General features: G+C 36.6%; 1 protein-coding gene and 1 long non-coding RNA gene across 2 annotated transcripts in view; one reads left to right on the top strand and one right to left on the bottom strand.

Annotated features, from left to right (window-relative positions):
* stol (voltage-dependent calcium channel subunit stolid) overlaps positions 1 to 25,549 on the bottom strand; it is a 524,452-nt gene that overhangs the window by 318,315 nt on the left and 180,588 nt on the right. The window lies entirely within an intron of this gene.
* LOC108363309 (uncharacterized) lies at positions 19,232 to 24,950 on the top strand. The gene is made up of 3 exons (XR_001847599.1): positions 19,232 to 19,242; positions 20,439 to 20,442; positions 24,866 to 24,950. It is a non-coding gene; the product is annotated as an uncharacterized LOC108363309 (long non-coding RNA).

The raw sequence follows: 25,549 nt of genomic DNA, 5'->3' as shown, positions 1-25,549 counted from the left end.
GTAAATAGTACTTGGGTATTTAGCAGCTCCTAAATACCTAAGTAAATAGTACTTGGGTATTTAGCAGTTCCTAAATACCTAAGTAAATAGTACTTGGGTATTTAGCAGCTCCTAAATACCTAAGTAAATAGTACTTGAGTATTTAGCAGCTCCTAAATACCTAAGTAAATAGTACTTGGGTATTTAGCAGCTCCTAAATACCTAAGTAAATAGTACTTGGGTATTTAGCAGCTCCTAAATACCTAAGTAAATAGTACTTTGGTATTTACAACAACACAAAATACCTAAATACTTTTGTACTTAGTACTTAATACTTAGTAAATACAATTTTGCCCATCACTGAATTGAATACTGATTTGCTCTGAGACAATCCTAGTCCTGGAAAAGGACGCATCAAATTCGTCTTCAGCGAAAATGCTGCATCACCTAAAAAGTAATATGGAAATGGCTCTGCAGATCCATTCCATAAAGGAACACTTGGCGGTAATGGCAATTAATTTGCCAAAAGAGCTTGACCAAAGGGTCAATGTTGGAATACCCCTTTGAATTACAGAAGTATTTTATGAAAAAAAGGTTCAAAGTTTTTACTTATTACCACGTACCTCCGTCGCTCTGGCTGCCATAGCTTCCGATACTGGCCGATGTGAATGTATATTTGGCGGATGGAATGTAAATTGGCGACAATTTATTCCACTGCATTTCACATGTCTCCAAGACAATTTGGCGAACTGTGGATTTACCCAACTTGTATTTGGATGCAAGAACTTGGAACGAAGGTCCATGTGCCAGTTACCTTAAAACACAAAGTATGGAAACCGCGTTTATCAAGGTAGCTTTATGATATACATACATTTCAACTTACAGAAGTGTAACAGAGAGGCGCTCTTCCGCACAAATTCGTTGCCATGGCTTTTCCAGATGTGGGCCAATCATGGTCAGAGAAAGATCATAGGTTTGGCGGTTCAATCTTGTAAGAATGAAAAATTGACCTTCGTCGTAGAGCTTCGTTTTAAGAAATACTCTTATCAAATAACCGTTTGCCACCCGATCACGGTTAATTAAACGAACAGAACATTCTCTTATGTGTCTTATTCGTTTATATTTAATAAATAATCGCCAGAGGTTTAAAAAAGAGAAATGTAAAATCGACTGCTCCATTGCTAATATTTTTACTTTCTTTTGCAAACTGAAAATGCAAACAGCTGAGAGTATAAGGATTGACAAGTGCTATATTCCGCTTGTGTAAAGTTATGTAAAGTTAAGTTACGTTAAGTTAAGTTAAGTCGCCATAATCAGTCCTTTAGCCTATTGCCAAATGCTTGTTGACAGGAGCAGTGGATTATTTTTTTGCTACAAAAAATCACTTGGCTTGTTACAGCATTTTGTTTTCCTCTTTTCGATATTCATTTCTCAAAAAGTATATAGGGGCAAACGTATATATCCTTCTTTGGGATTTTTGGTTCTTAAAAAGTTCAGATATTTTTTTATTTTAACTTTTATTTCAACATAGATTGATTGAAAGAAAAATACTGATAAAAATAAAATATTTCGCACAAACAGGGTTGAAATTTTGAAATTTCTGCCCGTGTTTTGTTTGTAAGTCAAATATTAGTGGCATTGTGCTACTATGATAGCATGGCCGAGTAATCATAGTCAACTTATGCACAGTAGTCGAAAAAATTATAGCCGCACCAAATTTTGACAAGTTTTAAAATATAATTTTTGTTGTTGTTTAATAGTTTTTCATAGTTCATTCTTTAACAACATCCGTATAAATACAATTGGGATACGATTTGCACCAAAATTCGGCAAATACCCAATCGTGTGAATATTTAACCAAATATTTATACCTTTCATGAGCATGAAATGGTAATAACTATAACTTTGGTCCGATGCTTGTAAGTACCAGAATAAGAAGAGATAGACCCATTCAAATGTATACTTAAATGATCAGAACGGCGATCTGAGTCGATTTAGCCATGTCCGTCTGTCTGTCTGTCTGTCTGTCCGTCTGTTTGTATGCAATCTAGTCTCTCAGTTTTCGAGATATCCGGATAAAATTTGGTAGGTGGGTGTATTTTTATAATGTATTAATCATTTGTCGGAACCGGAAGAATCGGACCACTATAACATATAGCTCCCATACAACTGATTGTTCAGATATGCGATTTTTCGTTATAACTCCCCCATTTATGCAGCTAGGAACATGAAATTTTGCAATACTTCCACCCATTATCAGCAGAATATTTGCAGTGAAAATTACAAAGATTGGGTGACTATAACCTATAGCTCCCATACAACTGATTGTTCAGATATAAAATTTTTCGTTATAACTCCTCCATTTACGTAGCTAGGAACATGAAATTTTACACTGATGTTACTCACTATGGAAATAATCTTACAGTGAAAATGGCGAAGATCGTGTCGCTATAACCTATAGCCTCCATACAACTGATTGTTTAGATATGAGATTTTTTGTTATAACTCCTCCGTTTATGCAGCTAGGAACATTAAATTTACCAATACTTCCACTCATTATCAACAGAATTCTTAGAGTGAAAATTAAAAAGATCAGGTCACTAGAACCTATAGCTCCCATACAACTGATTGTTCAGATATAAGATTTTTCGTTATAACTCCTCCATTTAAGTAGCTAGGAACAGAAATTTTACACGGTTATCACCCATTATCAAAATAATACTTTCAGTGAAAATGGCGAAGTTCGGGTAGCTAAAACCTATAGCCCCATTACAACTGATTGTTCAGATATGAGATTTTTTGCCATAACTTCTTCATTTCAGCAGCTAGGAACATCAAAATTCGCACCGTTTTCACTCATTATTAACAAAATGCTTAAAGTGAAAATAACAAAGATCGGGTCACTATGACATATATCTCCGATACAACTGATTGTTCAGTTATGAGAATTTTCGTTATAACTCCTCCATTTATACAGCTAAGAAAATTAAATGTTGCCATACTTCCATCCATTAACAGAATACTTACAGTGAAAATAACCAATTATTTCATAAAAATTACATAAATATAGCCCCCATACAACTGGTTGCGATTTTTTGTTATAACTCCTCCATTTATACAGCTAAGAAAATTAAATGTTGCCATACTTCCATCCATTAACAGAATACTTACAGTGAAAATAACCAATTATTTCATAAAAATTACATAAATATAGCCCCCATACAACTGGTTGCGATTTTTTGTTATAACTCCTCCATCTATGCAGCTCGGGTCACTATAACCTATTTATTGCCCCCCATACAACTGATTGCTCAGATATGGGGTTTTACTGTAAAACTCTTTTATTTGGACAGATAAATCCGATAAATTTCGTAAGCTATTTTATAAATAATAATACAAAGTCTACTGAGAAAATCTTCAAAATCTATGCTGTATAAGCTTTATCTCTTGTACCACTGATTGTTCAGTTACCAGTTTTTGCGATCTGTTAAATTAAAATTTGCAGACGTTCACGAAAGGTATGAAGCCTTCGGCATAGCCGAAGACAGCGCTGCTCTTATCCCAATCACGAAAAATAATTTGTTGAAAATTTTCAATAGAAGATTGCTGTATTGTACCAATCTTGTACAAAAAAGAATTGTCCCAAAATAAAAATGCACAAATCTTTAAAAATGTACCAATCGAGAGACACTGCCTTAAAAATTTATACAATTTAAAAAAAATCANACAACTGTGCCAAGTTTGGAAGAAATTGGTGCAGCGGTTACCAAGATATAGACATGTAACCATAAGTGGGCGTAGCTTTANGTATAAGCTTTATCTCTTGTACCACTGATTGTTCAGTTACCAGTTTTTGCGATCTGTTAAATTAAAATTTGCAGACGTTCACGAAAGGTATGAAGCCTTCGGCATAGCCGAAGACAGCGCTGCTCTTATCCCAATCACGAAAAATAATTTGTTGAAAATTTTCAATAGAAGATTGCTGTATTGTACCAATCTTGTACAAAAAAGAATTGTCCCAAAATAAAAATGCACAAATCTTTAAAAATGTACCAATCGAGAGACACTGCCTTAAAAATTTATACAATTTAAAAAAAATCAACAAATCGTAAAAATTTTTAGTTTTTAATCAGATTCTGAGTACGCAGTTTTGTAGCCCATTTAATTCTAGAATAAAGTACAAGTTTCAAATGGCTAAAAATTACTGTTTTTTTTTTATTTAAAAAAAAGCTCCAAATTTTGTACGAAAGTTTGTTGATAAACGTGTTTCTTGGTAAAGAATTGTTGCGAGCATCAATTTTGAATAAGTTAGCTTTCATATTTACTGATTTATCGAAGATTTTGTATTTCTCTAAATTACCGTTATATGGGATGTGGGCGTGGTTATTGTCCGATTTTTTAAATTTTCGGCCATTTAGTATGCTGTATCAAGGCCAATAACTGTGCCAAGTTTGGAAGAAATTGGTGCAGCGGTTACCAAGATATACACATGTAACCATAAGTGGGCGTGGCTACGCCCATTTTCCAAAAATTTATAATATTCTTATTTTTCGTCTAAAAATTGTTGTAAATGTCAATTTTGAGTGAATAGTCGTCGGTAGTTACTAAAATATCGCAGTTTTCGTATTTCTGAAAATTACCGTTATATGGGAAGTAGGCGTGGTTATTGACCGATTTTAAAAATTTTCGGCCATTTGGTATGTTATGCGAAGGCCAACAACTGTGCCAAGTTTGGAAGAAATTGGTGCAGCGGTTACCAAGATATACACATGTAACCATAAGTGGGCGTGGCTACGCCCATTTTCCAAAAATTTATAATATTCTTATTTTTCGTCTAAAACTTATTGTAAATATCAATTTTGAGTGAATAATCTCCAGTAGTTACTAAAATATCGCAGTTTTCGTATTTCTGAAAATTACCGTTATATGGGAAGTAGGCGTGGTTATTGAGCGATTTTAAAAATTTTCGGCCATTTGGTATGTTGTGCGAAGGCCAACAACTGTGCCAAGTTTGGAAGAAATTGGTGCAGCGGTTACCAAGATATACACATGTAACCATAAGTGGGCGTGGCTACGCCCATTTTCCAAAAATTTATAATATTCTTATTTTTCGTCTAAAAATTATTGTAAATATCAATTTTGAGTGAATAATCTTCAGTAGTTACTAAAATATCGCAGTTTTCGTATTTCTGGAAATTACCGTTATATGGGAAGTGGGCGTGGTTAAAGTCCGATTTCGCCCATTTTCAATACCAACCTACCTTGGATTAAGGGAAACCTACATACCAAATTTCGTTGAGATATCTCAATTTTTGCTCGAGTTATCGTGTACACGGACAGACGGACAGACGGACAGACGGACAGACGGACAGACAGACAGACATGGCTTAATCGATTTCTTTTTTCATCCTGATCATTTATGTATACATTTGTCTATATCTATCTCGATTCGTTTTGGCTGTTACAAACAACCGTTATGTGAACAAAATTAATATACCCTTGTGCACAAGTGCGCTCGGGTATAAAAATAATAATAAGAGCGGCGAAGGGTCTGCCATAGAATGCGGAGACTCGCAACACGTGGTCGCTAAGAAAGGACTTGGACCGAGATACAGAAGAGTAAACGGAACTGCTGGAAAGCGCTATGTGACGAAGTGAATCGTGATCCCTGGGGCCAGGGATACAAAATAGTGATNTACCAAATTTCGTTGAGATATCTCAAGTTTTGCTCGAGTTATCGTGTACACGGACGGACGGACAGACGACAGANGTATTTCTGGAAATTACCGTTATATGGGAAGTGGGCGTGGTTACAGTTCGCCCAACCTACCTTGGATTAACAGAAAACTACGTACCAAATTTCGTTGAGATATCTCAAGTTTTGCTCGAGTTATCGTGTACACGGACGGACGGACAGACGACAGATAGTCTATATCTATCTCGATTCGTTTTGGCTGTTACAAACAACCGTTATGTGAACAAAATTAATATACCCTTGTGCACAAGTGCGCTCGGGTATAAAAATAATAATAAGAGCGGCGAAGGGTCTGCCATAGAATGCGGAGACTCGCAACACGTGGTCGCTAAGAAAGGACTTGGACCGAGATACAGAAGAGTAAACGGAACTGCTGGAAAGCGCTATGTGACGAAGTGAATCGTGATCCCTGGGGCCAGGGATACAAAATAGTGATGAAAAATACATCATCGCAAGCGATGGATGAGGCCCGAGTTAAGAATATAGTGGATGCACTATTTCCCACACACCCACTAAGAGCAGATACAGTGTTCGTCGAGGAGCAAGCCGAGGCACCACTGTCGACAGACGAGCTGAAGTTAGCCCTGCGAAGCATGCAAGCCGGCAAGGCTCCAGGCCCCGATGGCATACCAGCGGAGTCGATCAGGTTAGCGGCGAAAACGAGCCCTGATCTCCTGCTTAACATGTACAACAGCTGCCTTAGGGCCCGGGTATTCCCAAGCCAATGGAAGAAGGCGAAGCTGGTGCTTTTACCCAAAGGCAAAGGTAACCCAAACTCTCCTTCATCTTTCCGGCCACAGCAGGCAAGATGATGGGGAGTCTGCTCAGAATACGCTTGACGTCAGCCATAGAAAGTGAGGGAGGCCTTTCACCCCGACAACAAGGCTTCAGGAAGGGACACTCAACTATAGGAGCAGTCGGCGAAGTAGTCGAGGCGAGTAGTCACACTGGACGTCAAGAACGCCTTCAACTCGGCAGGATTGGACGACATGCTGGAGGCCTTGGAACGGTCATTTCAGGTTCCAACATACTTGCTATATATGATCCGGGACAACCTCAGAGCCCGTTGCCTTTTGTACGACACACATTAAGAGACGTATAACCGGCGGAGCGGCACAGGGCTCTGTACTTGGCCCGGACCTTTCGAACGCCACGTATGACAGTCTGTTGCGCAAGGAAATGCCGGAGAGCGCCTTCCTTGTCGCCTTCGTGGACGACGTGGCCGCCGTCATAACAGCAAGAAACGTCCAGCTAGCACAGCTCAAGCTAATCCAGGTCATGCGCAACGTCAGTGGATGGATGAGCGATCACGGTCTGCAATTGGCTACAGCCAAAACAGAGATCGTGCTCCTCACCAGGAAATGGTGAATGGAATGGTTGAACAGAACGCATGGGGAAGTCGATTTCTACCTGACGCAATTCCTCACCGTGGTCATGGTTACTTCCGAGAATATCTTCATAGAAGGGGAAGGGTGGACTCAGCGTTCTGTCACTACTGTGGAAACGTCGAAAATAACGTGCACCATACATCCTTCACTTGCGAACAATCCTTGATTTTGCGCAGAATGTTGGAAGAAAGATACGCAGACATAACTCCGAACAACATAATTGGGGTAATGCAGACAAGTGGGAAGCAGTTGCGAGATACGTGAAATTCGTACTCCGCTGCAGACGAGAGAACGGATGTCTACTGAGGACACCCGAATGAAACGCCCCTACAAAACAGCAGCCCAGAGTATCTAGCAGCGCGCTCGTGCATTTGAAGACATGCAGGTTGGGTTTTAGTGGGTAGCCCAACACGCTTCGGTGGGTCACACACTTGGGAAAGGCAGTATAGAGACTAGCGCCCCCGGCCAGTGCATAGCGCATTTCTCTCTCCTACGAACCAAAGAAAAACCAAAAAAGCTGTTAAATTTTAGAACGACCAAATTCCTTGATACAATTTCAATACTTACCAGTCCTTATGCACCAAAAATTAAATCTGCATAAATTCTACAATATTTCCTCTTTAATTTGGTACCCATACTTCTTCTCTAAGGACATTTCACTGAATTTTTAAGTCATTAGTTGCGTTTTTTTACTCAAATCCAGTAAAAGTTTTTACAAATTTTCATGTTTTGGCGTTTTCGTACGCAAAAACTTGCAAAGTAGGGGAAATTGAGAGAGCGAAAAATGACAGCTGAAGTTGCAAGTTTTTACTGGATTTTACTGGATAAATTTTTACTTGTAAGAATTTGCCAGTACGAAAAACAGCTGATCGCATGTTGCTGGATGAAATTTAAACTAATAAGGAAACTGTTTGTGGCTTCTTATTGTTGAATTTCACAAAATAAACCTATTTAAATACAAAATATATTGTTTTATAAGGAATTTGCTGCGAATAAACAACCAATTTATCAGCTGTTCATGAAACTTGCAAATTATTACTGGAAAAGCGTTCGCGTACTTTTTTACTAATTTTTTCTATGAGAGCGAATTCTTAGAAATAAAGTTACTGGATAATTTGTAAAAAACGCAACTATTTTTGAATTACTGACGTCAGAGTGAAAACTAAAAACGCAACTTTACTATATTTGGCCCATGGTTTCACGAATATATAGATATTTGTGTTTAAAATTTAGTATCGCGCGGTGTTATATGTATAATGAGCTAGACATTTATAAAAAAATATTAATTACACAGGGCAACACTGATTTTGTTTCCTAAAATGTAAAAGCTGTTTTTGATAGACTTTTTTGTGCTGATTACGAATCTGTATAAAGTTTCCATCAGCTTTAGATTTTGAGAAAAACGTGGTCAAAGTATCAAAAAATCACGGTAAAGAACACCTAACCCCCCCTTCCACCTCCTAAATACGGCCTTGAGGGTAGCAAATGGCTTAGCGGCAGGAGGTGTACATATTCAATACAATTAAAATCCACACTACGCGCCACAGCGTAGCAAGATAAGTAAATGGAGAAAAATAAAAATTGCCTTTTAAAACAGCTGATAATTTGGTAAAATCGGACATAAAAATTCATGAAGCCTAAACCGTGAGCTAAGTCCGTGGCGACCCACTCCATCCTCCGCCTTTGAGCTGCCAGTGTAATAGTAAATGTACAAGTCGGTGGCCAAGGTCTTTAAAATTATTTAGCTAACTTTTTAGAGAATTTCACATGATTTCTTTTATAATGGTCTGGGAACGTTTTCCTGGCATGGCGTAGCTGATTGGACGAATAAATTAAAAAGTGGCCGACTTCATTAATAACATATATTTAAAATTAAAATAATCATTTCAATTCACTTTCATTCCACTAAGCTTGGACTTACGCATACCACAGAGGCCGAACAGGGTTGACTTAGAGAGAAAAACCACGAGATTTACACAGAGGGATCTGTTGACGTTAAATGGGAACGTGGCCCCTTATACCAAGGTGAGGAGGGTATACGTGAAGTCGTAAGTAAAATTTATTACAAAATATTGAAAAGGTAAGTATCTTCTTAGTATAAGTTTTGATTTAAAATCTTACATATCCAATAGTTTCAAAACTGGTTCTGCGAATTATGCTATTTGTAAGACCATCGAATTTTATAAGGATGATCAGATTTAGGTACATTTAAATAGATTTGTCAATGAATTGTAATTTGCTTTTTAATTGGCTTGAAAAGAGTAAAAAACAAGGAGAAACTCTAACACCAAATATTTTTAATAAAAGTATCTTTCATTCCAGTACGGCACGGACTTAGTTTTGAGAGAACAAGTCGATGACCGTCAATCTATCTTATATTGAATGGCGTGGAACGACTATCTAACTCAACGAACTGTCGAACTTACTCTAGTAACTAACTCAGCTCAGATAGGCAAACTTTGAAGCAAGGGATTTTCGAATCATCATTTGCAGGAGCGATTTTTATTGATAAAAGTTGAATCGCCTAGAAAATTGCCAGATTAAACGTAGCTTAACTCAGACGGGCCTATTTTTTGTGTGGTAACTCTACAGCTTAACATACGAAACAAAAAAGGCGCGCCTGTACTTTGAGTTCGGTTAGTTCATCGAGTTGCGATAGATTGATGGCTATCAACCAGTTGAGATAAATAAGCTCAGGTCCATCGAAGTGTGATATTTGCTTGACGATGGCTGTAGGAGTGGCCAAAAAGGAATAACCGCCCGAGCCAAAAGTCACGCATACCCCGCATCCTCTTTTTTTTTAAAGCGAAGCTTAAACTATCTTTATTTATCTAGCATACTTATATTTCCATTTTCCCTCTTATTTTTAACGCGAATCTCTAGTTTAGTATGAAAAAAGTAAATACATTCCTAACAAGTTTATATCCATATTTACATACATACATTTATATTCATACCCTGCAGGGAAACCGCGATCTAGTGAATAAAATGTCTAGTTTCGTACTAGACAGTGATGCCAATAGTAGGGAAAGAGGCTACATGCAGGGAAATTCAGCCTTAAATTTGCGATGTAGGGAAAAAAGGACAGACTTTCAATATTAACGTAAATGTAGTGAATTTAAAAATTGCGAATTTGTCCCTCTTTTCACAAAATGTTCGTTTCTGTTCTCATACAATTTCTTTTAAGGATTCGGTGAGTTCGACCACTGTGCAAGTCCAAAATCAGTTTTTTATTGTTGAGATCAAAACAGTACAAGGCACGGACATGTACGGCTTGTCTCCCAATTTCACAGGTGCAATCAGCAGGACTACGTTAACGGCTAAGCATCTAGTACGGTGATATGACAGAAAAACCGTGCACATCCGTGACTTGTAGAGTTTTTGATCTCAACAATGAAAAACTGATTTTGGACTTGTACGGTTGTTGAGTTGAAAATATTTCAATGTGTTAACTAGTGTTGGGAAGTATCGAGTACTTTTGAGGATCGAGTTCTTTGGTATCGATACTTTTAAGAATCGGTATTTTTCAGAGTACTGAGTACTTTCTTTAAATATACACTTGTTGGTAACATTTCAATGATTAGAGTAGAAATCTCACAAGCTGGCAGCACATTATCTAAATTACGTCAAATGAATGGCTACTTGCAAACTATTGAAACTTCAAGTTGAGTACAATCATTTCTACTTAGTACTTTTGAGTTCGTTTAGGTTCTGAGTACTTTCGAGTTCTTTTGTGAGTACTGAGTACTTTGGAGTACTCAGTATCGATACTTTTAAAAATTGGGTGCTGTCGATCCTTTTGAGAATCGAGTTCTGAGTACTTTTGGTATCGATACTGCCCAACACTAGTGTTAACGAATCTTAGCAAATTAAATCCTGATATGTGCTTGAACACACCCACTGAACAGTAAGACTGTCAAAGTACATACTAGGGATGTTTCGAATGTCATATTTTTCACATTCGCGAATGCGAATTTTCGTAATGCGAATGTTAGGAATAACATTAAAAAAGCTATAATCGACTTAAGTCATCGTTGTTATTACTTAAAAATGTTATAAATTACCCTGGTTTACAGCAAAAATGTTCTATAGATGCAATTCTTATGAAAAATCCGAAAATCGAAATAATTTTTTTTCTATGGATAACTTTTCGAGATATTTGCAATTTACCGTTATTCAGCTTAAAAAAAAAGTGATTTCACTTAATCACGTATATCTTACGAACCAATTAAGTAATCGTAATACGAGATACGGGAAATGAAAGCAAATAAAATTCTCCATAAACCGTATATACATACTTTTCGATAGCCTTGATAGTTTCTGAGAAATTAATTTGTCATTTCTGACACCTCTGGTTTCCGAAGCAAACAGTGTACCTACTCTTTTCTGCTCATATTCCACACAAAAAATGCTCGCGCATTTTCATTTTGTTTCCCTGTTCAAGTTTGAATTTTATGCAATTTTCCATCAAAAAACAAAAAGTCTGGAATTATTAATTAATTTCTCATCGTATTACGATTATTTAATTCGTTCGTAAGATATACCTGATTAAGTGGAATCACTCCTTTTTTTAAGCTGAATAACGGTAAATTGCAAATATCTCGAAAACGTATCTTTACAAAAAAAATATTAACTCGATTTTCGGAATCAGTGAGCGATTCTAGATATAAATTGGATATTGGCGTCTGGGGAACAAAATCAAAATTAAAATTTGTGATCCAGTGCTATTAGAACTTTGAGCGAGAGTGTTTTATTCTAGTAGTCAAAGTTCAAAAGGGGCACATTATATTTCAAAAAAAGTAATTTTGCTGCCTTTTCTCCCATGAGGCGATTTCTTAGAGGCTTGTATATACGGTCGACTGCACTGAACAATTGCTCACTTGGAACCAGTGTTTCCGTTTTAGAACTTTGGTGGTTAGACTTAGCTACCACATTCTTTTTTTTGGCAACATAAATTTAAAATTGGCCCTAGCCCTTTTTTAGTCTTTTTGGAAAATTTACTCATACTTGACATGAAAAGGTTGTATATGCTTATCCGCGTACCGTCATTCTGCAAAATCGCGTAACTGACATTTGCTTCCAAAAATTGGATTTGCTCACACAAGCTCTTGGCTCAAGCCTTATCCATTCGTTCTGAAATATACTAGCTAGAAATGCCATTGCTTTTTAAAAAAGAGAACCATTTTGAAATATGAGTATTTTCACTCTCTAGAAAATAATTTATGCAACCTCACATACGCGGTTTTGCATTATCTTTATACGCGGTTTTGCGTTCTGTTGATACGCGGTTTTGTACTTTAAACGACGATATGTATGTGTGTATATGTATTGCAAGTTCCTTACGTTTTTATACAAACGGTAAAAGTTTTATGGCCGTTAACTTATCTATTAACTATTTAACTAAGTTTACAGCCTCAAATATGCTTAATGTGTTAAAGGGCACATGGATGATACCATCAAGTGTTGGTGCCAGTCGATTTACCGTGTATGTTCTTGTGGTGTGATTATACTGGCTGCTGGTGCGACATCATACCAGCTTTTTTTAAAGTATTTTACCGAAAATTTCTTGGACTATATTAGTCATAGTCGTGTTTGCGGAAAAATTATGAAACTTCGGCTCTAAACATTTCGGTATTTTTAGGACCTCATTTGTAAAGAAATAAATATTGTACCAGCAAGCTGGTATACATACATATGTGTTTGGGGGCTTTTTCGTTCAAATATGCTTTCATTCTGCCCTTCGCAGATGCTTTTTCATAGCTAATACTACAAACCAACAAATTTGTGTTGACATCTTAACATCTTAGGACCTTCTGGAATCTAACCAATAACAGCAAGAACATCTGCACTCAGCTTCAGCCAAAGGTATGTAAACGTAAATTTCTTACTATCATTCAAATAAATTTAATTTCAAATTGAAATGACATTTCTTTAAAAATAATTTAAAATCGCACACACGGAAGAACCAAAAAGATTGAAAAATCATGATACTTTTTTCTTTTTAGGGCTAGTTCGGAACTGTAGAAAAAGAGATGCAGCGGGTGGCGATTGACACTTCCTAGGACATCGCCATGTTAAAATCGCCAGTTGTTTGCATGCAAAAGAGATTTATCGCGAACTAGTACTGGATCTAAATGTACTAGAAGCGCACCAGTTCAGAACTAGAGATTTTCCCCACAGGGAACGTATGTACCTGGAAGTGTAAATTGCCCCCCGCTGCTTCTCTTTTTCGATAGTTCCGAACTAGTCGTAAATTCTATAGTTCCGAACCAGTTTTAAAATCGACAGACGAAAGAAAAAAGTATCATGATTTTTCAATCTTTTTGGTTCTTCCGTGTGTCCGATTTTAAGTTATTTTGGAAGAAATGTGTTTTCAATTTGAAATTAAATTTGTTTGAATGATTGTAAGAAATGTACGTTTACATACCTTAAGCTGTAGCTGAATTTGCAGAGGTGCTCGCTGTTATATCTTAGATTCCAGACGGTCCCAAGATGTTGAAATGTTAACACAAATTTTAGTTTTGTATTACCATGCTATGAAAAAGCATCTGCGAAGCACAGAATAGAAGCGTATTTGAACGAAAAAGCCGCCGAACACATATCTATGCAAAGTAAACAAGCCCCCCGCTGCATCCCTTATTCGATAGTTCCAAACTACTTCTAAATTCGACAAATAAGATCTAGTTCGTTCTGCATCCCTTTTTCTATAGTTCCGAACCATTTCTAAATTCGTCACTTTAGATATAGATTTCTAGTGAAAAAAACTGAAAAATTAGTTTCTTAGAAGTACCACTTTTCGCCGATTTTGGACTGGTGGGGATCCAGTTCCTATCGGACTAGCTCCTTTTTGGCAATAAAGGNGGGCTAGTTCGGAACTGTAGAAAAAGAGATGCAGCGGGTGGCGATTGACACTTCCTAGGACATCGCCATGTTAAAATCGCCAGTTGTTTGCATGCAAAAGAGATTTATCGCGAACTAGTACTGGATCTAAATGTACTAGAAGCGCACCAGTTCAGAACTAGAGATTTTCCCCACAGGGAACGTATGTACCTGGAAGTGTAAATTGCCCCCCGCTGCTTCTCTTTTTCGATAGTTCCGAACTAGTCGTAAATTCTATAGTTCCGAACCAGTTTTAAAATCGACAGACGAAAGAAAAAAGTATCATGATTTTTCAATCTTTTTGGTTCTTCCGTGTGTGCGATTTTAAGTTATTTTGGAAGAAATGTGTTTTCAATTTGAAATTAAATTTGTTTGAATGATTGTAAGAAATGTACGTTTACATACCTTAAGCTGTAGCTGAATTTGCAGAGGTGCTCGCTGTTATATCTTAGATTCCAGACGGTCTCAAGATGTTGAAATGTTAACACAAATTTTAGTTTTGTATTACCATGCTATGAAAAAGCATCTGCGAAGCACAGAATAGAAGCGTATTTGAACGAAAAAGCCGCCGAACACATATCTATGCAAAGTAAACAAGCCCCCCGCTGCATCCCTTATTCGATAGTTCCAAACTACTTCTAAATTCGACAAATAAGATCTAGTTCGTTCTGCATCCCTTTTTCTATAGTTCCGAACCATTTCTAAATTCGTCACTTTAGATATAGATTTCTAGTGAAAAAAACTGAAAAATTAGTTTCTTAGAAGTACCACTTTTCGCCGATTTTGGACTGGTGGGGATCCAGTTCCTATCGGACTAGCTCCTTTTTGGCAATAAAGGCCTAGTACGGAACTAGAAATTTGATCCACTAGTCCGCGGTTTCCCTGCAGGGTTATAACAAACCCATGCCTATGTATGTATCCGTGTCATCAAATATGCATGTCTGGCAACGTCTCGGTAACAAAGCTGTTGGTAACATTTTTGGTGCTGGTGCCATTCTCTTTCGTAGCCACCGACATTGGTTGCTGGTATTTTTTTTAGTGGGCGACATTGCTTTTCAAATCTGTGCATGTAATCAATGTTACTGTTGTTATTTGTGTTAGACATTTTGCCGCTATACTCGTTTAAGTCAAGTGCAATGAAAAAAGTTCAAAAGTTTTGCCAAATTCATTATAGAAAAGTATACAAGTTTCCTTCTAGAATATCAATTGCTTGACTAAGTCTTGGGCCGAACATATTTTTTATTAATAATAAATGGATTTGCAGACAACATATTATCAAAGAATTACGCGATAACTTAAGCTTCTTGTAACGTAAAAATATGATGAATATGTTCGGATATTAAATGATTATTAAATAAAGTTAGGGCATTCGGGATGCGTAATGAATGGAATTCCTTTACCACCTAAAAGTGTTTTAGCACACATAGCAAGAAACTTTATAAGTATGTCTGCACGTAAGTGCATATATGCATAATATATATGCATGTATGTATATGTACACCTATCCCTTTTTATAAGCTTTTATTTAACTTGGTCATCCCGCGGAAATCGCGGAAATTTCCAATCGATTTTAAACTAACTACCCGACAAGTTAGAGACTTGAAATTTTCGGCATAGTTCCAATCACGATGACAATGCAATTTGAAATATAAATGAATTCCCCATATGATCCAGGGGTCTTGATTCAAAGGCGGTCAAAAAAGAGTAAGATTTATGGCTAACAGAGCGTAATTTGCCAAAGAACGTAAAACCACTATAAAATTGTTAAAGCTGCCGGCGCGCCGCGGCGGTAGTGTAGCAAAGCTATTTGTGGCAAATTCTAGATACCAATCTAGTCTAGATATGAACCTCGTTGTAAGAATTAGAAGACTCCAGATGTCGCCCCGACAGAAGAAGTTAAATATTGCGCCTAAATATATGCCATGCTACAACGGAAATGGACGACACGCCATTTCTTTTAATAAAATTAACTGCTGCTATATGTACATATGTATGTTTATACAAAACATAAGCAAACAACATTTTGCTTGCCAAGTCTTCTGTTCTATTTCACTGCAAGTAGAATTATTTTATTATCTATTGCAAAATTTTGTACATAAAATGAAAAACACTTTTTAATATACAACGCTTTTATAAATGGACTAAAAATTATAAAATAAAATAATGTAAAACAAATATTTTTTAAAAACAAGCTTCGTTTTTAAAAAAGCTTGTCGGCGAATTCAGCGTACATGCATAATTGGTTAGGTATGTATATGTATGTATGCAGATATTTAAGTGCTGGTTTGCAATTCGCGCGACAAGCTTTTTTAAAAACGAAGTAAATTAGTAAAAATTGTTAGTAATTTTCATTAGAGTTTGAATAACTCCTTTCACTAAATGGCTTTTAGTAACTTTAACGAGACCTTAACTTATTTTATTTTATTCATTTTAGTGCAGTTTTGACAAAATTTTCTTGCTAAAAAATCTTTTGTTACACGACTTTGTTTATTCCTTTGATTGTACATGTTAAATAAAAGCTTGTTTTTAAAAAATATTTTTTTTATATTATTTTATTTTACACGGCAGATAGATTCCTGAGAAATCCGTGTAAAGCGAACATTAAAATCAAAGGGATTGTTTCCGTGTAACTGCCGTCCCTAAATTGAAGCGATAAGCGTTGCGTTTTCTATTGTCAGCGAGACTCAGCGCGCGCTATCGCCAAATCAACGCGGCGTAATTTTTGACGTTTTCTCATTTCCTCTCGTTTCTATTCTCCCTGGATGATGAATTCTTTTAAGGTTTTCGAGGTCGCTGATTACAAATCTGAAGTAATTTTTTAATTCAAAGTGGCGAATCCTATACGGCGGAAGATTTTCTTACAATTTATTGCAACCACCTAGTCACTCAGGGGGTTTCAGGGTCCTTGAATACGATTCCGAAATTATAATCTAAAAATTCAAAATGGTGGGTCCACTCGGATCTACCATTTATCACGGAAAAGTTAATTCGAACGCACGCACACGGCGTATGAGTTAGTCAGACGAGATGAGAATTCTTATTTATTTTATTTATTTATTTATAAAGATATTAAAACTATAAATAAATTATAGTACAATATAAATTTAGAAGCTATGGCATCAACGGCCTTAAGCTAACCTACATATGTGTACTTTTATGAACGGAGCTTTATTAGTATACTGTGTATAAATAGGTGTATTGGTACATACATGTTCATACATACTTAGCACCTGTTGGATATTTATGTGTAGTTTGGGTTAATGGCTGTCAAAATGTATTAATTTATTAAATATCGTTGTATAAGTTGCAGAATTTTAAATAGTTTATTAAAGTTGTTAGGTTATCTACAGAAGGATTTTTTAGTAGGTCGGAAGGTCGTACGCAAAGAAGTGATTCGCGATGGACGTCGAAGTATGTACATTTATCGAGGATGTGCTCGACGTTAGTTGGATAAGCGTTGCAGTAGGTACAGGTGTTAGATAGGTTTTTGTCCATTAAGTGTTTATGTGTAAGTCTAGTATGCCCCAGTCGCAGCCTGATAATTTTTGTCTGGTTTTTCCTAGATAAGGATTTAGCGTTAAGTTTAAGGTATTGATTAACTGTTTTGCGAGATGTTTGTGTACCATTCGGAGAGATTTCTATCTATGTTTGAGTCTTTTTGGGAGAGCTCTGCTTTTAGGAACCGCTTTATGTCCGAGAAGAGTAGGTTTGGTGTGACTGTGAGGGGTGCGTTTAGGGCGTTTTTCGCAGCAAGGTCCGCATATTCGTTGCCCGGAATTTGCACGTGGCAGGGACCCATATGAGTTTAAGCTTATTCGGTTTTTCTAAGAGATAACTGCGGATTGAGTTAGTGTAAAAGTTGTCGTTGTTGATATTTTTTATTGCGTCTAAGGAAGAAAGGGAGTCGGTACAAATAGCAAACTTCTGGGGTAACTTAGAGGCGTATATTATGGCTTCATGAATACCTATTAGCTCAGCTGCAAAGCTTGAGCTATAAGGGAGTAGATGTGCTATTTTTACTATTTTGTTGCTTTGAATCACGCTGTAGCTAGTTTTTGAGTTAATTCTTGAACCGTCTGTATATAAGAATTTGAAATCTGGGTGTTCTTCAATAATTTCGTGGAATTTGTTTCGAAAGACTATTGGGGGAGTAGCATCCTTTTTACGCAGCTCAGTTTTGTGTCTATGGATGTGTAGCTCAGTTTCCATTCCGGTGTTTTAGGGTTTTTAGGCAGCTTAAAGCCCAGTGGAATATCTAGCAGTGTAGCTGTATTTATTACTCTGTTTAGACAAGATGGTATTTTATTTATCTTTGCTTGCGTAGTTTTGGATAGAAGTGAGGAAAGGGGAGATTGGTCGTTTATTACGAGAGATTTGGCGAGTTTAGCCGTAATGAGGTCTCTATTGGCATTTAATGGAATTATATTGGCTTCTGAGGCAAGGTGAACAATAGGGGTTGTTTTAAAAGCTCCTAAGGCGATACGAATGCTAGAATTGATGGTTGATCTTAATTTGTTAGCGACCGAAATTGGGCAGTACGCATATAAGTATATTCCGTAGTTTATTTTAGATATAATAAGTGCTTTTACGGCTGAGATTAATGATATTGTGTTGCAGTTGTATCTGGGGCTTGCCTGGCATTTTATGATGTCGAGTCGCTTTTGGAGTGCGGTTACAAGGTATTCAATATGGCTGTTCCAACTATATCTTTTATTAAAGATGAGCCCAAGTATTCTTAGATTGTCAACGGAGTTTATGGTAAGGTTATTGCAGTATACGTTAGACGAACAATTTTGTTTTTTGCATATGTGTATGTGTTTGCATTTATGTAGCGATAATTCAGCTCCTGAGGTTAAGGACCATATAGTTATATCGTTATGTAAATTATTTAAGTCTAGTGAAATGTTTTTTGATTTGTTCATTTTTTTATGATGATAAAGTCATCAGCATATGCAAGAAAGTCTAATTCTTTGTGTAGAGAGATTATATTGCAGAGTTTGTTGTATGCGATTAGAAAGAGTATGACCGATAATGGAGAGCCCTGTGGGATACCATTTTGAAGAGGGAAAGTCTGGGAGTAGTATGCGTTTATTTTTACTTTGATGGTTCTGTTTGTCATGTAGTTTTTTATATACTTGAAAATTTTAGGTCCAATGTTCCATTGTTTCAACTGGTTTAAGATGGAGTGAACTCCGATCTTGTCGAAAGCCTTAGAAAAATCAAGTGAGACTATAGAGACATGTTTTTTTGGCTGATAGGGATTGAGTGATGTGATGATCTAAGTACACTAGAGGATCAGACACTGATTTTCCCTTCCTGAATCCCATCTGGTGACTATGTAGGAGTTTGTCTTTAGTGACAAACCACCATAGTCGATTTGCTATAATTTTATCTAAAAGTTTTGAGCAGCATGGGTTGAGGGAAATAGGCCTGTACGATTTTATTAAAGTTTTGTCTGTATCTGGTTTTAGGATTGGTATAATGATGCTATTTTTGTATAGTTGGGGTAAGTAGTTATTGAAAATATTATTGAAATGATCAAGGAGTCTATGTTTTACTATTAATGGTAAGTGCTGTTACATCTGGTAGGATATTCGATCCAGTCCAGGAGTTTTGCCTTTTAGCCTACATAGAGCTGCGTCGAGTTCGGTGTAACCAATTTTTTTCTTCTATAAAGGCAGCGGATTTGCTAGGCGTTAAGGTTGGGATTTCCTTAAGAGTGGTTTGCTTGCTTTGCTGGAATGTTACGGGGAATTTATTGTCGAGAGCTTCATTTGACCAATATTTGGCGAATTCTTCAGCTATTTCAGTCTTATTTGTGGTTGTACTTCTCTTTGTGAGTGTATCGATACAGTGAATTGAGTGTCTGGGTTTTAGTCCGCAGAAAGCGCGGATAGTTGCCCACACTTTTATTGGTGGAGTGTATGGGATGATGTTAGAGGTGAAATTATTTTTTGATTCTGTTTTAGATAGTTTGAGATGGCGTCTAAATTTGGCATGAGCTTTTTTGTATTCTATTATATTATCATTCGTGATGTTTCGTTTTAGTTTGTTCCAAAGATGATTTTTTTCGGATTTTAACTCTTCCAGTGTTTTGTTCCACCACGGGACTTTATTTTTCCATATGTTTGTTAATTGGGGTATTGATTGGTTTGCGCTTTGCAGGATGATTTTATGCATATTGGCCGTTTCTTTGTTGATGTTTGAGCTTACTGGTCTACTGTTGCTAAATTGGATTGCTAGTGAGTGGAACTGAGTCCAGTTGGCTTTAGTTAAGTTGAAAATTGGCCGGTTTAGAGGTTTTTCGGCGATATCATCGGTGATGAGGGATACTATTATCGGGAAATGGTCACTGCCAAAGAGGTGTGACTCTATTTGCCAGTGACTTTGGAGGGCAAGAATGGGAGATGCGAATGATAGGTCGATGTGTGTGAAAGTGTGGTGTGTCGAATAGTGTGTAGGCGAGCCGTCGTTTAAAAGGGTTAGTGAGGACTGGGTCAGAAATTTGAATACAGTTTTCCCCCTTTCGTTGCTGTTTTTAGAACCCCAGCTGTTATGCCAGGAATTGAAGTCGCCAGTGGCAAAAACCGGTAGTCTAGTTTGAGGGAGAATATTATCTAGGCTTTTGATGGAAAATTGAGTGTTTGGAGGGATATACACGGATATACGAACTTTATCTTGGAGTGAATAGTAATGCTTATTATGTCAAAGTTGTTTGGAGTCTGGTTTATAGTTTTGTGTTGCAAAGAGGTACGAATTAGTATTGCGGATACGCCAAAGGAGTTGCGGCGGGAATTGGAGGTGGTAGTTAATAGGTATTGGTACGTTTTGATTGTTTTGTATGTGTGTTTCTTGTAGCGATATTATTTTAGGTGTATATGTTTTTAGAAGTAGTTGTAGGTTAATGTAGTTGTTTGTATAGCCTTTTATATTCCATTGTAGGAAGGGACATATTTACTTATTTTACTATTAAAACTAGTTTGTATTAAGGCTTATACAGATAAACTTAAGGTCCTAATACTACTAGTTTTGTGAACAGTTCTTGGGGACAGTTTATTCTAACATAGCAAGACTCTCTGAGTCTTCGCTATGGTCTATGTTAAAATATTTGTCTTCCTGCTTATCGCTGATTGCTCTTGCTTTGTTTTTGGTTAATTGTGATTTGGATTTAGCTTTCATTTGCTTGATTGTACGGTTTGAAGCGTTTCTGGGAACTATCTTAATTTTTGTTGCTGTTAGCTGAGAGGCTTCATAGCATTTGTTTGTTGCTGAGGAAGTCGAGCAGCTGTTAATTGATTGGTTTGTACGTGCTCCCACTGTAGGGTTAGCTGTTGTGCTTATGTGGACAGTGCTGTTACTCTGCATGTCACCGGTGGATTGTAAGCTCGGTAAAGGGTCGCTCATGTGGATGTTGTTTTGAGAGTTGCTTGGTCCAGAAGGAGTTGTTGCTGGAAGTTCATCGCTAGAGCTGTAGGTTATTTGTTCTCGTAGTGTATTGGCAAATGTGTTTGATTGTTGGTGTCTTTGTTTATAGATGGCATGTGCTGCTTTGTGGTCTACTTTTTGAAGTGTTTTTATTGCCTGAATTTCTTTTTGTTTCATAAACATCGGGCACCTTCTGAAGTAAGGCGAGTGATCTCCGTTTGTCATGTTGTTTTCTTTGCAGTTGTGACAGGAGGGCAAGAGGTAGCACTTTTCGTTCAGATCAGGTGATGTGTGGTTTCTTCCAGTGCAGTTTGGGCAGAGCTTTTCATTTCGACAGTATTTTGTGGTGTGTCCATATCGGTGGCAGTTTTTACAGCGCAGAGGCAAGGGGATGTATGGTCGGATGTTTATTTTCTCATAGCCTACTGATACAGTGTCGGGCAACGTTAGTGTTGAAAATGTGAGCGTTAAGAGACCTGTCTCTACCAGTGTTTCAGTCATGCTGCTTTCTTTTCTTAAGATTTTTCTTACTTCCGTTACATTTTGGCCTTTGATTTCATATAAAATTTCGCTTTCGGGTATGCCTCGGAGGTCATTGCAATAAATGACACCTTTGGTAAAATTAAGTGTAGAATGAGTGCGCACCTCCACTTTAATGTTGGGGCAGAAAGACGTTAGTTTAATAAGTTTATCAGCTTGTGTGTAGTTTTTTGTTTTAACGAGAATTTCACCGCTTCTGATTTTTTTGCAGCTGTCGACTTCTCCACATACACTATCAATCACTTTTTTTTATTAGAAATGGGGATATTTTGGCTAAACCTTCTTCACTATTTATTCGTTTGATCAACATATACTTAGGTCCGTGAGAATTGATTTCAATAAACTTCTGTCTATCGATTTGATAAGTCTGAGCGGGGGGAGGGGCACTCCCACCCACATCAGGTGGGTCCTTCATTTTAGTTCTTTGCTTTTACTTTTAGGCACAAATTAGTCAACGACACTGATGAAATGCGGACGCGCACGTAGGGCGAATGAAAGGGTAAACCAGAACAGAAAATAGTCGCTACTCACTTCTGTTTGCTTTGGCGTTTGACCGATGACTGAGAGAATTCTTATCATACGCCATGTACGTACATTCGATTATAACTCTTCCGTAATAAATGATACATCCCATATGGATCCGTCAATTTGAATTCTTAAAATCTAATTTCAGATTGGTAATCTCAGTTACAGCCGCTTTATAAATTTGTCTTCAAATGTTCAACTTGAATCAATTTTCTTCGTCGTTTAATTTGGTTCTGCACTATACAGATGCTTTTTCGTAATTAGTAAATACCAAAAACAGAAAAAAACAAGTAAGAAAGTCTAAGTTCGGGCGGAGCCGAACATTAAATACCCGGCAAAAATATTAAATATATGATTTTCACCTTTCCGAAAGCTACCGCTACATGGTAAGCCGGGGTGTATCAATTTTGAGTAAATTAGCGTCCTAAAATTTCAAAATATTGACGTTTCAAGCATTTATAAAATTTACCGTTATATGAAAAGCCATAATTTTAGTCCGATTTCAATAATTTTCATCGTTTTGCTTTTATGTAGCAAGCACAATAAAAATATCGAGTTTGGTACAAATTGGTAGAACGGTTACCGAGATACATATATGTGATCGTAAGTGGGCGGTGCTACGCCCATTTTTCAAAATTTAATTATNCTCTTTTCATCCTGATCATTTATGTATACATTTGTCTATATCTATCTCGATTCGTTTTGCCTGTTACAAACAACCGTTATGTGAACAAAGTTATAATACCCTTGTGCACAAGTGCGGTCGGGTATAATGATATGTTGCCGCTGAAGGCATTCGAACCTGCTGGAAGCCAACAAATAACAGCAAGCACCTCTGCACGTTCAACTATAGCCAGCCATACGAATTGGGTTTCAAATGTTCGACTTGAATCACATTTCTTATAATCGTTGTAATAACCATGAAAAAACCGAATAATAACTTGGGTGAAAAAACCCATTGTACTTTTGGCTCAGTGAATGAGCTTTACAACGATATATGTAGATATAGTGCAGCAAATTAAAATTCAGCGGCTACGCTGGTTTGGCAATGTCGTTCGAATGAAAAGAAACGCTCCTGCTCTGAAAGTATACAACGCGGGCCGCGATGCTGGTAACAGAGGAAGAGGAAGGCCTCCTCTGCCTTGAAAAGACCAGGTGGAGAAGGACTTGGCTTCACTTGACATTTCTATTTGACATCCGTTGGCACAGACGAGAAATGACGAGCGTGCTGTTTTGAACTCGGCCAAAATCGCTTAGGCAGTTACAGCGCCAATGAAGAAAGGAAAGGAAGGTGCATAACCAGTTTTAGAGACAAGCGATATGAAAATTTCAGGTTTTATATGAGGTGCCAAGCGCCCTTTCCAATACCTACCATTTTTACCTCCCTTTTATTAGCTCGGGATGTAACTATGTAATATTGATGCACCTATTCTCAAGTTACATATCTGATGATAGTACGAATGGTAATTATAATAGCGAGGTTTTAGTTTTTTAAACTATAATTTTATTCGACGTAAGTAGTAGAGCTGGTATACTATCGATAGTACCGCCACTCGATAGTTTTCTAAACGAGAGCTGAAAACATCGATAGTATCGATAGAACTATCGTCGTGAGAAGTATTGAATTGAAATGGTAAATTGCATGAAAATTAAATAATTAATAAATTTATAAATTACTTTGTAAATTAAAGAGATTATATAAATTTGTTTAAATTTGAGTGGATCAAGAAGAACTTCTTATAATAACAAAATAAACTTACTAATTTATGCGTTTGAATTATGTATACTTATATACATACGCTTGAATAGCGACTGACAAAATCTGAATTTATTTTTTATATGGAAAAATTAAATTCGGATTTTGTTTGTCCCTTTTGAAGTGCAAAGAAGAGAAATTGGCTAGAATAATACATTTCTAACACTAAAAAAAAAAAAAAAAACAAAAGATATTCGTTTAAATTGACAACTCATACTTATAAAAGTTCAACTGAGATCAAATGCGGAGGCGCATATCAAAATCCGGACAAGGAAAATTATTAACATTTTACCATATTCTAAGAAAACGAATAAAGTACTGGTCAAAATAATACCACCACAACGTTTTTAGCAGTTTTGACTATTTTTTGTTTGTTTAGTGTCTACTAATTTTTTATAAAAGTTGTAAAAAACATTATTTTCTTATGTTCATATCATATCATTAAAATTTCAAGCTTTTTAATTCTAATTTCTATAAAAATTTTGTGTAAGCGGTTTTATAGCTTACTGAATCTTACTATAACTCAGTGTACGCTTATAGTTGCTAAAAATTCCAATAACTAAACTAAAAACTAAAAAAAAAAAATTCATTTAATGTTACGAGATGTAACAAAGAAAGAAGTTTCGCTAAAACCGATATCGATAGTTTTCAAAAACTATCCATAGTGGCGACAGTTTTCAACTATCGATAGTATCCCAGCTCTAGTAAGTAGGGTTTTTATAATTTATGCATCACTGCAAAATTTCAGTTCCCCAGCACAATTGGTTTTACAGATATATCGGGTTTCACATTTTAGTCTGTATGTCAGACGCCACGCTCCCTATGTAACGGTATTAACATTTCTGGATTAGAGGAAGTTATGTCCTTTCAATCGATGTATGTTTCATTGAAATCGAGCGAACGGTGCCCTTATAAAAGGACGTTCAAAATTTTCTTCTGGCGTATGTATACATAAACCAAAACGGTACTAGACCAATGATGAAAAATCAAAATTTAAAATTGTGCCTAATTTTTCTGAAAAAAATTTGCCTAAATGCAGTTCGATGTGCCAATAAATTATAAGTCGTCGATAGGTCCCATTTCCTTTACAAGATATATATACAATACTTACTTCATATTAGAAACACAAATGTTCACGAAAACCCTTTCTTATATGCATTCTTTCTTTTATGAAGAAAGATCCTTTTTATACCCGAGCGCACTTGTGCACAAGGGTATTATAACTTTGTTCACATAACGGTTGTTTGTAACAGGCAAAACGAATCGAGATAGATATAGACAAATGTATACATAAATGATCAG

This window comes from Rhagoletis zephyria, unplaced genomic scaffold (genome assembly GCF_001687245.7).
Source record: "Rhagoletis zephyria isolate East Lansing unplaced genomic scaffold, Rhagoletis_zephyria_1.1 Rzeph_scaffold_00026, whole genome shotgun sequence".
Classification (NCBI taxonomy): domain Eukaryota; kingdom Metazoa; phylum Arthropoda; class Insecta; order Diptera; family Tephritidae; genus Rhagoletis; species Rhagoletis zephyria.
The sequence above is the reverse complement of the archived record's forward strand: the minus strand, read 5'-3'. Positions and strand labels throughout refer to the sequence as shown.